Source organism: Argopecten irradians, chromosome 8 (assembly GCF_041381155.1).
Source record: "Argopecten irradians isolate NY chromosome 8, Ai_NY, whole genome shotgun sequence".
Classification (NCBI taxonomy): Eukaryota; Metazoa; Mollusca; class Bivalvia; order Pectinida; family Pectinidae; genus Argopecten; species Argopecten irradians.
The window spans coordinates 26,426,607-26,439,675 of NC_091141.1; the positions used below are offsets into that span (position 1 = coordinate 26,426,607).

At 38.8% G+C, this 13,069-nt stretch overlaps 1 protein-coding gene across 1 annotated transcript in view; it reads right to left on the reverse strand.

Annotated features, from left to right (window-relative positions):
• LOC138329995 (uncharacterized) overlaps positions 1 to 13,069 on the reverse strand; it is a 47,923-nt gene that overhangs the window by 19,169 nt on the left and 15,685 nt on the right. The window lies entirely within an intron of this gene.

Consider the following 13,069-nt stretch of genomic DNA (forward strand, 5'->3'; position numbering starts at 1 on the left):
GTTTATTATTCTAGTTTGCATTTACCAAATGGATGGTTTCTGCAAACGTTCATTGCGAATAATTCAGTGGTTTCGAGAAGAGGTTGAATATATGAAAACGTTTACGGACAGCGCAATATCCATTGCGGACAACGCACGGGGTTGAACACTTTAGCTTATAAAATATACTTTAAGTAGGTCAGTCTGGCTCTTCAAGTCAGGTTACCTAAACGCAGCACCTGGAAATAATAGTCCATTCATGCAAGAAATGATAACTAATTAAGGCTTTAAAAAAAGAAAATTTCGGAGATTTTCGGATATATTTGTATGGATATAATCACATGCTTAATTAATTGAATAATCATAATAATAGAATAAGATTAATGTAGTACTGGATATTTAAATAAATTCGCTTGTTTAATTGCATAGATAAAATATAGAACTTTACAATTCCATCAGAAGAAATTCAGAATAACTTAAGACCACCACTTCAAAAAGCTGAAAATATATAATACAAAACAATTACTGGGATGAATGCCGTTACCAAAGCAAAACGTCTTTGGGGATGGCTGTTCCATCAACGAAATTGTCCATTAGGTTAAGTGTGGGTGATCGGTAAGTCATTACGACAAATATGACATATAAAGATTAAGCTCTTCATTATTGCTCAAAGCTATTCTCCCGTCATTCTGTGCCCGGATCTCCAGTAATCTGGTTCACATAGAATGGTGTGTGTTAACGTCCTGCTTGAAATATCAGATTTAATATGAATATTTAGATAAGGATTTTCTCTTCTGGCTGTCGATTGAGAAGTGTAAACCTGTCTCCTCAATCGGATTAGAACTATAATCCCGATTTCAGCATCTAGGTCAATATTGTAATTCATCAACTTTGAATATGATTTTCAAAATGAACTTTTGTATCTTTCCCTCCTATTATTTTTTCAACTTTATTTACAACTCCTTTTCATTTGATTTAGTTTTTCGCCAAGCACTACAAGATGAATGTCTCTCCGCTCTACGGTGCCTATTCTAGCTGAGAAAAATTAAGCTAACCCAAACAAGTATCATTGTCCTGAAATCTTGATAAAAATTGAATGTAGAAGCTCTATTCCTTAGTTATTCTTAACGAGAGAAATCCTCCGTGCACAGTGAGTCATGAGCCATGGTAAACTTATTTTATTCACGCCGCAAACGTTTGGACAGAGATATAATGTTTTAGAAGGCAGCAGTTTTTGTTTTTTGTTTTTTAAATAAGACAATGTGTGAATTGCGTTTGTTTATAAGTAAACTATAAATGAATGATTGTGCACTTTTTGTTCTCTAGTCTATTTCTGGTAGAACAAAATTCGACAACGCGGTCCTCATTGGGATCGATGGGCTCTCGCCACGTAGGAACATCACATACATTGACATTCACTGGTAGTAGAGCATATACTTCAGCACAAACCTTACTTTTAAACCTAACGAAACTGTTAAGAAATATTACAGACACCAGTTAACCAATCGGTCAATGATTTGAACTATGGTGGCATATAAGTTTGTTTGTTTATTTGATAAGTTAACGTCCTATTTACAGCCAGGGTAATGTAAGGACGGTTTCCAATGTATGCTACGCATAGCGTGTATGAAGTGTGTGATGCGTGTTTTGTGAGACTGCAGTATGTTCGTGATGTGTCTTCTTTAAATGAACTCTAGCCCTTTTTAAAGAGCTATATCACTGCCATAATGTTATTTTAGGTCGCGCTATATCAACTTGAACTATGTGGATCAGTCGTGTTATGAAACGACTTGTTGAGCTATTAGTGTCGGCAACTTAACTTATAACACTACATGTGTCGACATAGCATTCAAGAAAAGTCCGTTATATCTTCCCGACTGACTACCGTGGATCTCGTCGTTCTAAGATAAGGCACCTTTCCAGTGTATTTATAAGTTAATCTATATGATGTAAGCCGCCATCAATTAAATTGACACAAAGGCAGAAATTTACACCATAACGAACAAACTACGTATTACATATATTGAAGGCAAAGTTTCCCCCGGGTAAAACGTCTGGTACAGTCAACGGTTATAAAAACTAGCAACATAAATAAATTAATAATAATAAAAGCATTCAATATCAACAACAATATTGAATTCCATTTACGTTGTTTCACAAAAACTGTGATTTTGTTCACGTGAGCCCAAAAACACATGTATTCAATGGTATTGGATATTTAATAGGGGTATTATATTTCTATATCAGAATACAATCGTCCGTGATAATGTACTTCTGGGGTCATCAACCGTGAGGTGTTTTAATGCGTTAATAAAATATTGTCTCGGCGAAAGCCGATAATGATTATTTTGATTGGATGGTTTCTATTTTTGTCTGAGGAGACAAATGCTCTAGACCAATCAATTTGGGTCGGGGAGCATTTGATATGGCCATAAGATATCCCCAGTCTAATGAAAAACTGCACATGATGTGAATGCTGAAATATCGAGAATTTTATCAAATCCCGTTTTGTAAGAACTATTTCTCAGTAAATGAAAATGTTTATTTATTCCTTACTGAAAGAGAATTATATCTAGTTACATATAGCATCCTATAAGAAGACTAAGAATCACCAGCTGATCTGGTTTCATTACACGTTGGTGTAATTATTTCGAGAGCGACCAGTAGAATCCTAATAAGTAAGTAATAAAATTAGGCCATAGTCACCGGGATCCGATAATCAGCTGTTGTTTACATATTAAGCATATACAAGTTGGATAATTCAATGTCCACAGATCCCTCTTTGATGTTTTAGGTTTCTTAATTAACAATTGACAAAAGCCATAACTCTACCTATACAGCTATGCATGCACAGAAAAGAGAGGAAAATGTTACCATAACAACCAGCTCAGACCAGCTATATGTATTGGCGAAGAATAGACTGATACGTTTTTTTTTTCACAGATATAATTCATACCTGTACAAAATGTTGTCAATACAAGTTCAGAGCCCTCATTTTATCAATACTAGCATGCAAATGACCCCGTTTATTACCGAAGCATTACAATGGCAATAAGATCTAAAATTACAATATAATTTGCAGGTTACGATGGCAGTCAGATCTAAAATTACTATAAAATTTGCAGGTTGAAAAGGGTAATATATTTGTAATGTTCCTCTCGGTCCAAAAAATGCAGCTTTATCTCAAAATTGTCACATAAGTGTATCTGATTGTCGTGATGCTCGTGAAGATTGTTAAGTCCTATGGACATGTCATGGCCTTCATACAACAATGGCACATTCTGTTCGATATATTAGTCTTAGAAAGTATATTCCATTGAGATTTATATTAAAGGGTTGCACTTTCACGAGGATCAGACTTAAAAAGACCCTACAAAATCCTACACAGATGGTGTTATTATTTACTGACTCTGGTGACATTAAAACGGTTAACTGATCAACGAATTGAAATATGTTTTATTCTCAATATTCTCTGCAGCTTTATTTTCAATGAATCACGTATACATATTACTATATAGTGAACCCGCGATAATCCGGACGATTGAGGCCGGGAACGAAGTTGTCGGGATTATCGAGGGTCCACTGTACATTTTTGTTCTTTTACTTCGTGAATGGTTTTCATAATCCTTAAAGTAATAGAGTACGATTATTGAAGATATAGTAAAACAAATCGCATGGTACGGGTTCGGTTTTATAGCATCATTAAATCGTTAATGTGTTATTTCGGAAGCTAATGCCTCTTTATATATCAACCTACATATCACGAGATCATTTAACTTTCGTGTCTGACGGCAATCTATGTTATGATAGAGGCAATTAGTTGGTGCTTTAAACTAGAACGACATATCTGTTATATCGCTTGTGATGTTTGGTGATGAGCAGAGATGGACTCTTCGTGCAATAAAACTCTTTTATGTTGAGGGTTTAAACATGTTGCACTGTTGGTATATGGACATGAAACATTTAAATAAGAAGCTTCCGACATTTATTCTGAGGTATATACATGGAGTCATTTGTTCTATCATAGCTACTTCGCTGCGTTTTACTCCGTCAGTACTGAGGGGGTAAAACAAAGGGAAGCAACTTTGAAGATCAGGATGAGCTTTAGTGTATAACATGGGATATCCGTGGCCACTTTCTTTTGTGGTTTAGAGCTTTCAACTTATATCGTGGATAGAAACAGTCTTTAGTCTTGGTAAATCTTCGTAATAATAAGTACGATGATGCATGACGATAATTGTTTTACTCGTAGAATTAAGTATTATTTACCAGGACTTTTGAGATATTTCCTGTCATTCCCAAAGGAATAGAGACATTTAGTAATCATCTCTACCTGGATACTAACACGCTTGCCCACCACTTTAGACACAAAATTTTAGTCTCAACTTGCTGTATATGGTATAACGTATGCTAATATTGTTGCTCTATACGTATATACGTATACCTGACAAAGGACCGAAGACTACCGCTTTCGGTATGTTATTAGAAGTACGTACATTAAGAGAAAGAAATCGGTTACGGACAGAGCAAAGACTCTTAGCCAGTCTATTGTACCCGATGGTAACATACTACATATAAATTTATTGCTAGTTCGTGCGGACAAGTAGTCTAATATATCATGTAGCAATGTGTCAGAAGAGAGCGAGGATTTAACAGACTGTAATGGTACCACGGTTTACAAGGGTCTGTTCTGGAACCCGATAATGGTCGATAATTAGATTACTTAGACGTAACATCAGGCAGTGCTATCCGGAATGTCCTGAAGGTATCAGTCGAAATAAGAACATTTCTTTCCTGCTCAGTGTGTGGGCGCAATATGATCTGAATCGAATATATTTCTCTAGGATAAAAGCTGGATTGTCTCCTAGGAATGCACTTAATATAGTAAAATATACGGAGACTTACTTTGATCTTTTGGACCATGACCTACATAACGGTAGACTTGATTGATGAATCAAATTATGATAACAATTGACGGATCGCCAGCTGTCAATCAACCCGTCAGGGTACCGCTACTGCATTTGCTCCGACATTGAATAGGTACACGTGCGTTTGCGAGTAAGAGGCGTGGCTGTATACGGTCGGCAATCGGTCAATTGCAAATCAAATGAAAGGGATAGATACTACATTTCAGTGATAATATTTGTGGTAATTTCTTTTTCATATTGATTCCATCGTCTATCAATAATCGGACCATAGAAATAAGACCTTATGTTATGGGAGAACATCCGATGGCCCTAGTAGCTGTTTGCAATTCTCTTAAAACAAATAAAGAAGAAGTTTATGAAGATGAGGTATAATCATTTCTTAACATACCGTACGGTCCATTTGCGGATTCGTACCAGTTGCACTAAAGTGATACGGCAATGGAACGCGTTTGGATTGTACCATGATGGCGGCATCGATATGAAAGATACGCGTCGAATATAAAAGCTAGGCATTTTCGGTGTTAACAATGAAATAGATATAAAAAACCTAAATAGTTTCAGCACACCTTGAAATAAACGATCCATATAATTTTATCGGACATAAATACGCTCTGCCTTGTTTTCAACAAAGAAAACATTCCGGTTACAAATGAAAAACGGGTCCGCCATCTTGGATACAAGTGGTACGCTTCTGAAAACGAACCACTTGTACCGGTTCGGTTCGGCTGGTACAGCGCGTTCGATTACAGATACAGCGGGTTCGTACCAGTTGTATCTGCAAATGGAACGCACGGATAATAAAACATTCTTATCATACAAGTAGATTAGGAGATAAAGTACAATATTTTATATAGCTATTCTTTTGAATAATGACCCTGGTATTTTGCTTTGAAATTAGTAATTATGCTATACACACTTCCGTTACACTGGGAAATTAGTAGTGAAAGGTTGACATCGTCAGTCAGATAAATATCATTTACCAGGGAATCTCACAAGTCATCATATTGATTCACGATTCACGAACACAACGATCTTTACAAATAACATTTAAACATACGCATCATAACTATTACTCATATATTTTATGTATTCAAATATATAAGTTCTTACCAAGTTTCTATTTGTAGCATCTGAGCTTAGTTGTTCAAAAGGTGATTGTGCTGATAAAATATAACAACAATTTTCAAATCAAGATAAATATTTCGAAGCTGACCTGACACAATTTTACTAATTTCTGAGGTACATGTACTTCACTATAATTGTAACAGGAGAGGAGAAAATGTAGCGGCCAGACCGGGATTCGAACCCGGGACCCTCAAAATACTAGCCGAGTGCTCTACCGACTGAGCTACCTGGTCCACCGATGATCGACCCAGTCCAATCCCGCTACACTCCTCCCTCCTTTCTCGAAGTCTTCGCCCCCGAAGACATACGAGACCCTTCCAAACACCACCACCGTGGGTTATTTAGTTGGGCGCCAATTCTGTAATAGGAGAGGAGAAAATGTAGCGGCCAGACCGGGATTCGAACCCGGGACCCTCAGAATACTAGCCGAGTGCTCTACCGACTGAGCTACCTGGTCACCGATGATCGACCCAGTCCAATCCCGCTACACTCCTCCCTCCTTTCTCGAAGTCTTCGCCCCCGAAGACATACGAGACCCTTCCAAACACCACCACCGTGGGTCATTTAGTTGGGCGCCAATTCTGTAATAGGAGAGGAGAGAAAATGTAGCGGCCAGACCGGGATTCGAACCCGGGACCCTCAGAATACTAGCCCCTCTACCGACTGAGCTACCTGGTCACCGATGATCGACCCAGTCCAATCCCGCTACACTCCTCCCCCTTTCTCCCTTTCTCGAAGTCTTCGCCCCCGAAGACATACGAGACCCTTCCAAACACCACCACCGTGGGTTATTTAGTTGGGCGCCAATTCTGTAATAGGAGAGGAGAAAATGTAGCGGCCAGACCGGGATTCGAACCCGGGACCCAGAATACTAGCCGAGTGCTCTATCGACTGAGCTACCTGGTCACCGATGATCGACCCAGTCCAATCCCGCTACACTCCTCCCTCCTTTCTCGAAGTCTTCGCCCCCGAAGACATACGAGACCCTTCCAAACACCACCACCGTGGGTTATTTAGTTGGGCGCCAATTCTGTAATAGGAGAGGAGAAAATGTAGCGGCCAGACCGGGATTCGAACCCGGGACCCTCAGAATACTAGCCGAGTGCTCTACCGACTGAGCTACCTGGTCACCGATGATCGACCCAGTCCAATCCCGCTACACTCCTCCCTCCTTTCTCGAAGTCTTCGCCCCCGAAGACATACGAGACCCTTCCAAACACCACCACCGTGGGTTATTTAGTTGGGCGCCAATTCTGTAATAGGAGAGGAGAAAATGTAGCGGCCAGACCGGGATTCGAACCCGGGACCCTCAGAATACTAGCCGAGTGCTCTATCGACTGAGCTACCTGGTCACCGATGATCGACCCCAGTCCAATCCCGCTACATAATCATATGATTAAGCTTATCACCGTTTGAACAACTTAGCTCCGAAATTGTTTTTGTTTGTTTATGAACACTTTTATGGCCCGTTTCAAGAGTCTACGACAACATAAATTTTCATATCGTAGTATGTAAACAAGCACAGTGTTTTCTGTAAAAAAAAAAAAACACCGTTATTTTTCATTCAAGGAATTCGATAGAAAAAATAATCGTGTGAATTAAAACCTTTTATTTAGATAAAAGATTTCACTGACACAAAGATATAATGTAGGTTTTCCCTCTTGACACAGTCAACGATTGATTTTGATTGCAAAAGTCCATATAATTTCACAGTTGGTCGGCAATTCCTTTTGCTTATATTTTATCATTAAGAGAAAGAGAAGAAATGGGCGTAAGTATGAGGTTCCGTAATGAATAAAAGAAATTATCATAAAATTCTTACAGTGATTTAGTTAGATTTTTTTTCTAGCTTCGTTATACATAAAAATCATGTTAACCGAGTTCTTAATACTAATTTGGGTATGTGGTAAAGATTATTACATTTTCATGCATCTCCATCAATTGGAATAGTGTTGGCCTTCAGTATTATACTAGATATGCATTACTCTATCCTGTATTTGCATATTACAGAGTTATCTGCACTTTCGGGTAGGTATTGCTTGTGACGTCATGTGTTTGCGAGTATAACGTCATACTTTCCGGAGAAAATGACGTGAATTGGGCTCACAAAATAATCGATACCTAACCGCAAGGGAGCTAACTCTATAATATGCAAAGAAGGAATAGTTGACACGGAATATTGTCAAGTGACAATGTGTCTGTAACACCAAAAGACGTTCTATAAATAATTGCCCCTTCTGCCTCAAGGTGTGTTAATATCACTATAAAGCACTTTCTTGGATCAAATTGGGTCCTTGTCTGCTACTAGCTGTGTTATTATCCAAATTATACTCCCAATACCGTCACCTTAGATCAAGCTGTTTCAGCATTCGCTAATCAGGCTAATTTTTCATTTCCTAAAAGGATGTCGTTAATGCGATATCGTGTTGTGAACAAAATGGCTCGGATATGTCTTCAGCTCCAGTTACCATGGTGACGGCAAACTCACTATGGAGGTACAATGAACACAACACGTGACACTATACCAGCCTCCTACAAAGTGTCACTGTCTGAAGGAGCGGACGCTATAATTTCGCCGTTAAACTGAAGTTGCCTTCATTTTTACAAGAACAATGAGAATAATTCACGTACCACGTGATATCAGATAACCTTTGTGCGGAACTATTGTTTCTATTGGTATTGGAATGACGTCAAAAGATGATATCCCGCGTTAACGTCTTTTCAGCGTGAAGATTACTTATCTATTATGGCCTGGTTGAGAGGGCAGTATTGCCTCATAGTATTTCCGTTTTCATGCCATCGGGACTAATTCAAGTACCACGTGATACCCGATAACGTTTGTGCGGGACTAGTATCTCCAGTGGTGATAGAACGTAACTCTTTGTTATCTTCCCGCTGAAATGACGTTATCCCGCGATAACGTCATTTGACGTCATTCCATCACCAATAGAAACATTAGTCCCGCACAAACGTTATCGGGTATCACGTGGTACGTGAATGAGTCCCATAGAAGCACGTCAAGCGATACCTCGCAACGCTATCTTCATTTCCACACCACGTTGTTTCATCAAAAGTACAACATATGAATTGTCGCAGAAATATGGGATTCTATAAAAACGGGATACAGTTTCATGAAAATTAAAAGTAGATCAATATAGAACACCGATGAACTGTCTTCTGTAGAAAAGCAACATTTGCTTCCATCCACGCACACAGCAGCCTGTCCGCCATCTTGACGTCTTGGTCGAATCTGAACGTTATAATGACGTCATGTAATGGTGACGTCACAATACATTCACGTTCAATTTCGCGCCACTTCAATAGTGCCCGCTTGCCCGGGCACTATTGCAAATAGTACCCATGTACTTAAAGTAGTTATACGTTCCATCACCACTGGATATACTGGTCCCGCACAAACGTTATCGGGTATTACATGGTACGTGAATTAGTCCCATTTATCATAGATTGCTATTCCGTGTTGGCATATTGCAAAGATATCTCTCTTGTGAGTAGTTATCCATATTGACATCATTACTTTGTGAACGAGTCTCACGTGATTTTCTATGAAAAGTATGACGTTACGCTCACAAACACATAACGTAGTAAACATGTGGGGACAGGACGTCACAATTAATACCTACTCGTATGGGTAGATTATAGCCCTTTAACGTGTTAATACAGGACTCTTATTCCCAGTAAGGCGTGATCAGCACGACAGAATGTTTTCTTCGTTCGACACAACATTTTTTTTTCGTTTTCACAATGCTACAGGGATTGGTGATTTATAGCTTTAGTTGCAAAATTCGTGTCTTCTAACCAAAAACAACTTATATCCTTATATCCTTTTTTATCATCCCTAGTTAAACAACAAAAATCTCGTCTGTTATCACTGACAGTTATCCTCAGTGCAGGCCCAACAAAAGTGTTAATGAACAGAATTAGAAATGTTAACTATCATAACTAATGCTCGACATGTATTCATCAGATAAGAGAACTGAGATTTGGTATAATTCTGATGACACGAGAAGAGAAGAAACTATGTAATATCCTTCGCATTCAGATTTAAGTTTTATCGGTCTGGTTTCTCCCCTCCCGCCCTTCTACCCCCCAGACAGGAATTAGTATCAATCCAGTAAAACTAACATAAACAGTGTGTTAGGAAATAAACAATGAAAAACGCTAGAAAGAAATTGCTGTCTACAATGTTCAAATAGGTAAACACTATATACTTCCCTTCAACATTTTATCAACTGCAATATGCAATAACCTTACTTTTGGAGAAAAACTTGAAGCAACCTGAACGACGAAAAAGCTTTAGTTCTGTACGAAAATTTCGTATTTATTTTATTGTGTGTCATTTCCGCCTAAGCTCTCTGGTAATTTCCAGAAAACCAAAACGAATGCAAAACATAAAGACACAAAACCTATCACTATACCTTAACAAAAAGGCGTGAACCGTACAGACATCATTTGGTCTTGATCTGTTTTGTTCACACAGAGAATTGTCCTCCTTCCTTATATTGTAAATGCAACGACCAGCGTGATATGAAAGCTGTGGATTTATTTGGCGTCTTATCTTACGTGGGGACGTTTAGATCTGATATTGCTTAGAACACCAGAAACCGATCAATGCTGCACTGACTAAAATAAAGGTACCGCTGCTAGCAAATCCCGTATTTAATGTTCTAGACATCTGCATACAAATGACATTGTTTTGCATATTTTTTATAGTTTGTCTTGTTAAATTGATGGAAATTTAATAAAATGAGAACTGTTAGTAAATGTAAGTTAATAATACCCCCGTTACCCCTTATTTGGGCAACAGAATATCCATCCTTTATTTTTCAATTGTACATTTATCAGTTTTTGAAGCATATTTTATGTTACATGAATTGATCAAATTTGAACGAAATTGATCAAAACTTACACTACATTATTGCACAAAACAAGCTATATTTAACACGACTAAATTCAAGAATATATTTTTTACATTCTTATCCTGAATAATTGATGTTATCATTGTGTTTCCCTAGCCGTATAGTAATGGAACACGGTGAAATTGGCTTTTACTCATTGAGGATTCAAGTTGTCAATTTCCGCCTTACATGAAGATGTCCCTACAGTGCCCTATCTGGCACCTTGTCTGATGATATCGACATATTTACGTGACCGTCAAACAGCATTAGATGAATTAGCCTGGTATATACTAACAAAGCGACATCAATTTCGTGTACATCACGCTCATGATACCAAAAGCCGATGAAATCTATCTGAGAAGCTACAGAATATTGAAAGAAGTGACATGCCTGTTAGATTAGATCCACCTACTGTATTTTATTTGTTTGGACACATGGTATGATGTCCTTTATGTTATAAACATCCTATATCCTATATCTAGCTTATATTTTGAACCTCATCTAGAAAAAGTAAGATATATCCTTCAAAGGGAAGGAGAAATACTATTTCGTTTGTTGATAATTGTTGTTTATGTGTTGTTTTATACCGTAATTATTTGACTGTGGCTGTTAGCGGCACATGGATGGCTTCAACACTTGATAGGATTTTCTACCCCATCCGACAGAGATATTTGCACTTCCGGTGAGGGTAAGATTTCTCTGTCTTACACCGGGCAAGATAGCCTGTGCACGCGTAGAACATATTCGCGTGATAAATCTGAAGTTGTAAAACGTCATATACAAATAAACATTCACCTGTGCAGTCCAATCGGACAATCAATATCGCATTCGATCTCGACCTCGTGCTTCACGCGCGGAATTTCACCTATAATCTTCACATATTTTCGTTGATGTTTACCCGGTAAAAAGACGTATTTAACTGGTTTTCATGATTATTAGTATGTATTTCTATGACTTTGAATATTTCAAAATGATTCAGTTTCTTGTTTGTCACAGTGTTACAAAATTAACAAAGTTTTTGATGAAGTAAAGTTGATTTATTGATTATTCTTAGTTTCAATAGGGGAAATAGAGCTAAATCCTTTAAATCGCTACTAGTCAGAGTTCTGCATGGATTGGAAACCAAATTTGGCCACAAACATCCTTGGGGGAGGGGAACAGAACTTGTATAAATTTTGGCTCGACCCCCCAGGGGCAGGAGGGGCGGGGGGCCCAATAGGGGATATAGAGGGGATTGCTACTAGAGAGTTTGGGCATGGATTGTAATCAAAATCAGCCACAAACATTTGGGGGAAGGGGACAGAACTTGTATAAATTTTTGGCTTGAATCCCCCAGGGGCAGGAGGGGCGGGGCCCAATAGGGGAAATAGAGGTAAATCCTTTTAAATCGCTACTTGTCGTAGAGTTCTGATGAAATGTAACCAAATTTGGCCACAAACATCCTTGGGGGAAGGGGAACAGAACTTGTATAAATAAATTTTGGCTCTGCCCCCCGGGGGCAGAGGGGCGGGGCCCAATAGGGGAAATAGAGGTAAATCCTTTGAAAAATCGCTACTTGTCGTAGAGTTCTGAATGAAATGTAACCAAATTTGGCCACAAACATCCTTGGGGGAAGGGGAACAGAACTTGTATAAATTTTGGCTCTGATCCCCCAGGGGCAGGAGGGGCGGGGCCAATAGGGGAAAATAGAGGTAAATCCTTTAAATCGCTACTTGTCCTAGAGTTTGGCATAGAATGTAACCAAAATCAGCCACAAACATCCTTGGGGGAAGGGGAACAGTACTTGTATAAATTTTGGCTCTGATCCCCAGGGGCAGGAGGGCGGGGCCCAATAGGGGAAATAGAGGTAAATCCTTTAAATCGCTACTAGTCATAGAGTTGTGAATGGAATGTACCCAAATTTGGCCACAAACATCCTTGGGGGAAGGGGAACACAACTTGTATAAATTTTGGCCTCTGACCCCCCGGGGGCAGGAGGGGCGGGGCCCAATAGGGAAATAGAGGTAAATCCTTTAAATCGCTACTTGTCGTAGAGTTCTGAATGAAATGTAACCAAATTTGGCCACAGACCATCCTTGGGGGAAGGGAACAGATCTTGTATAAATTTTGGCTCTGATCCCC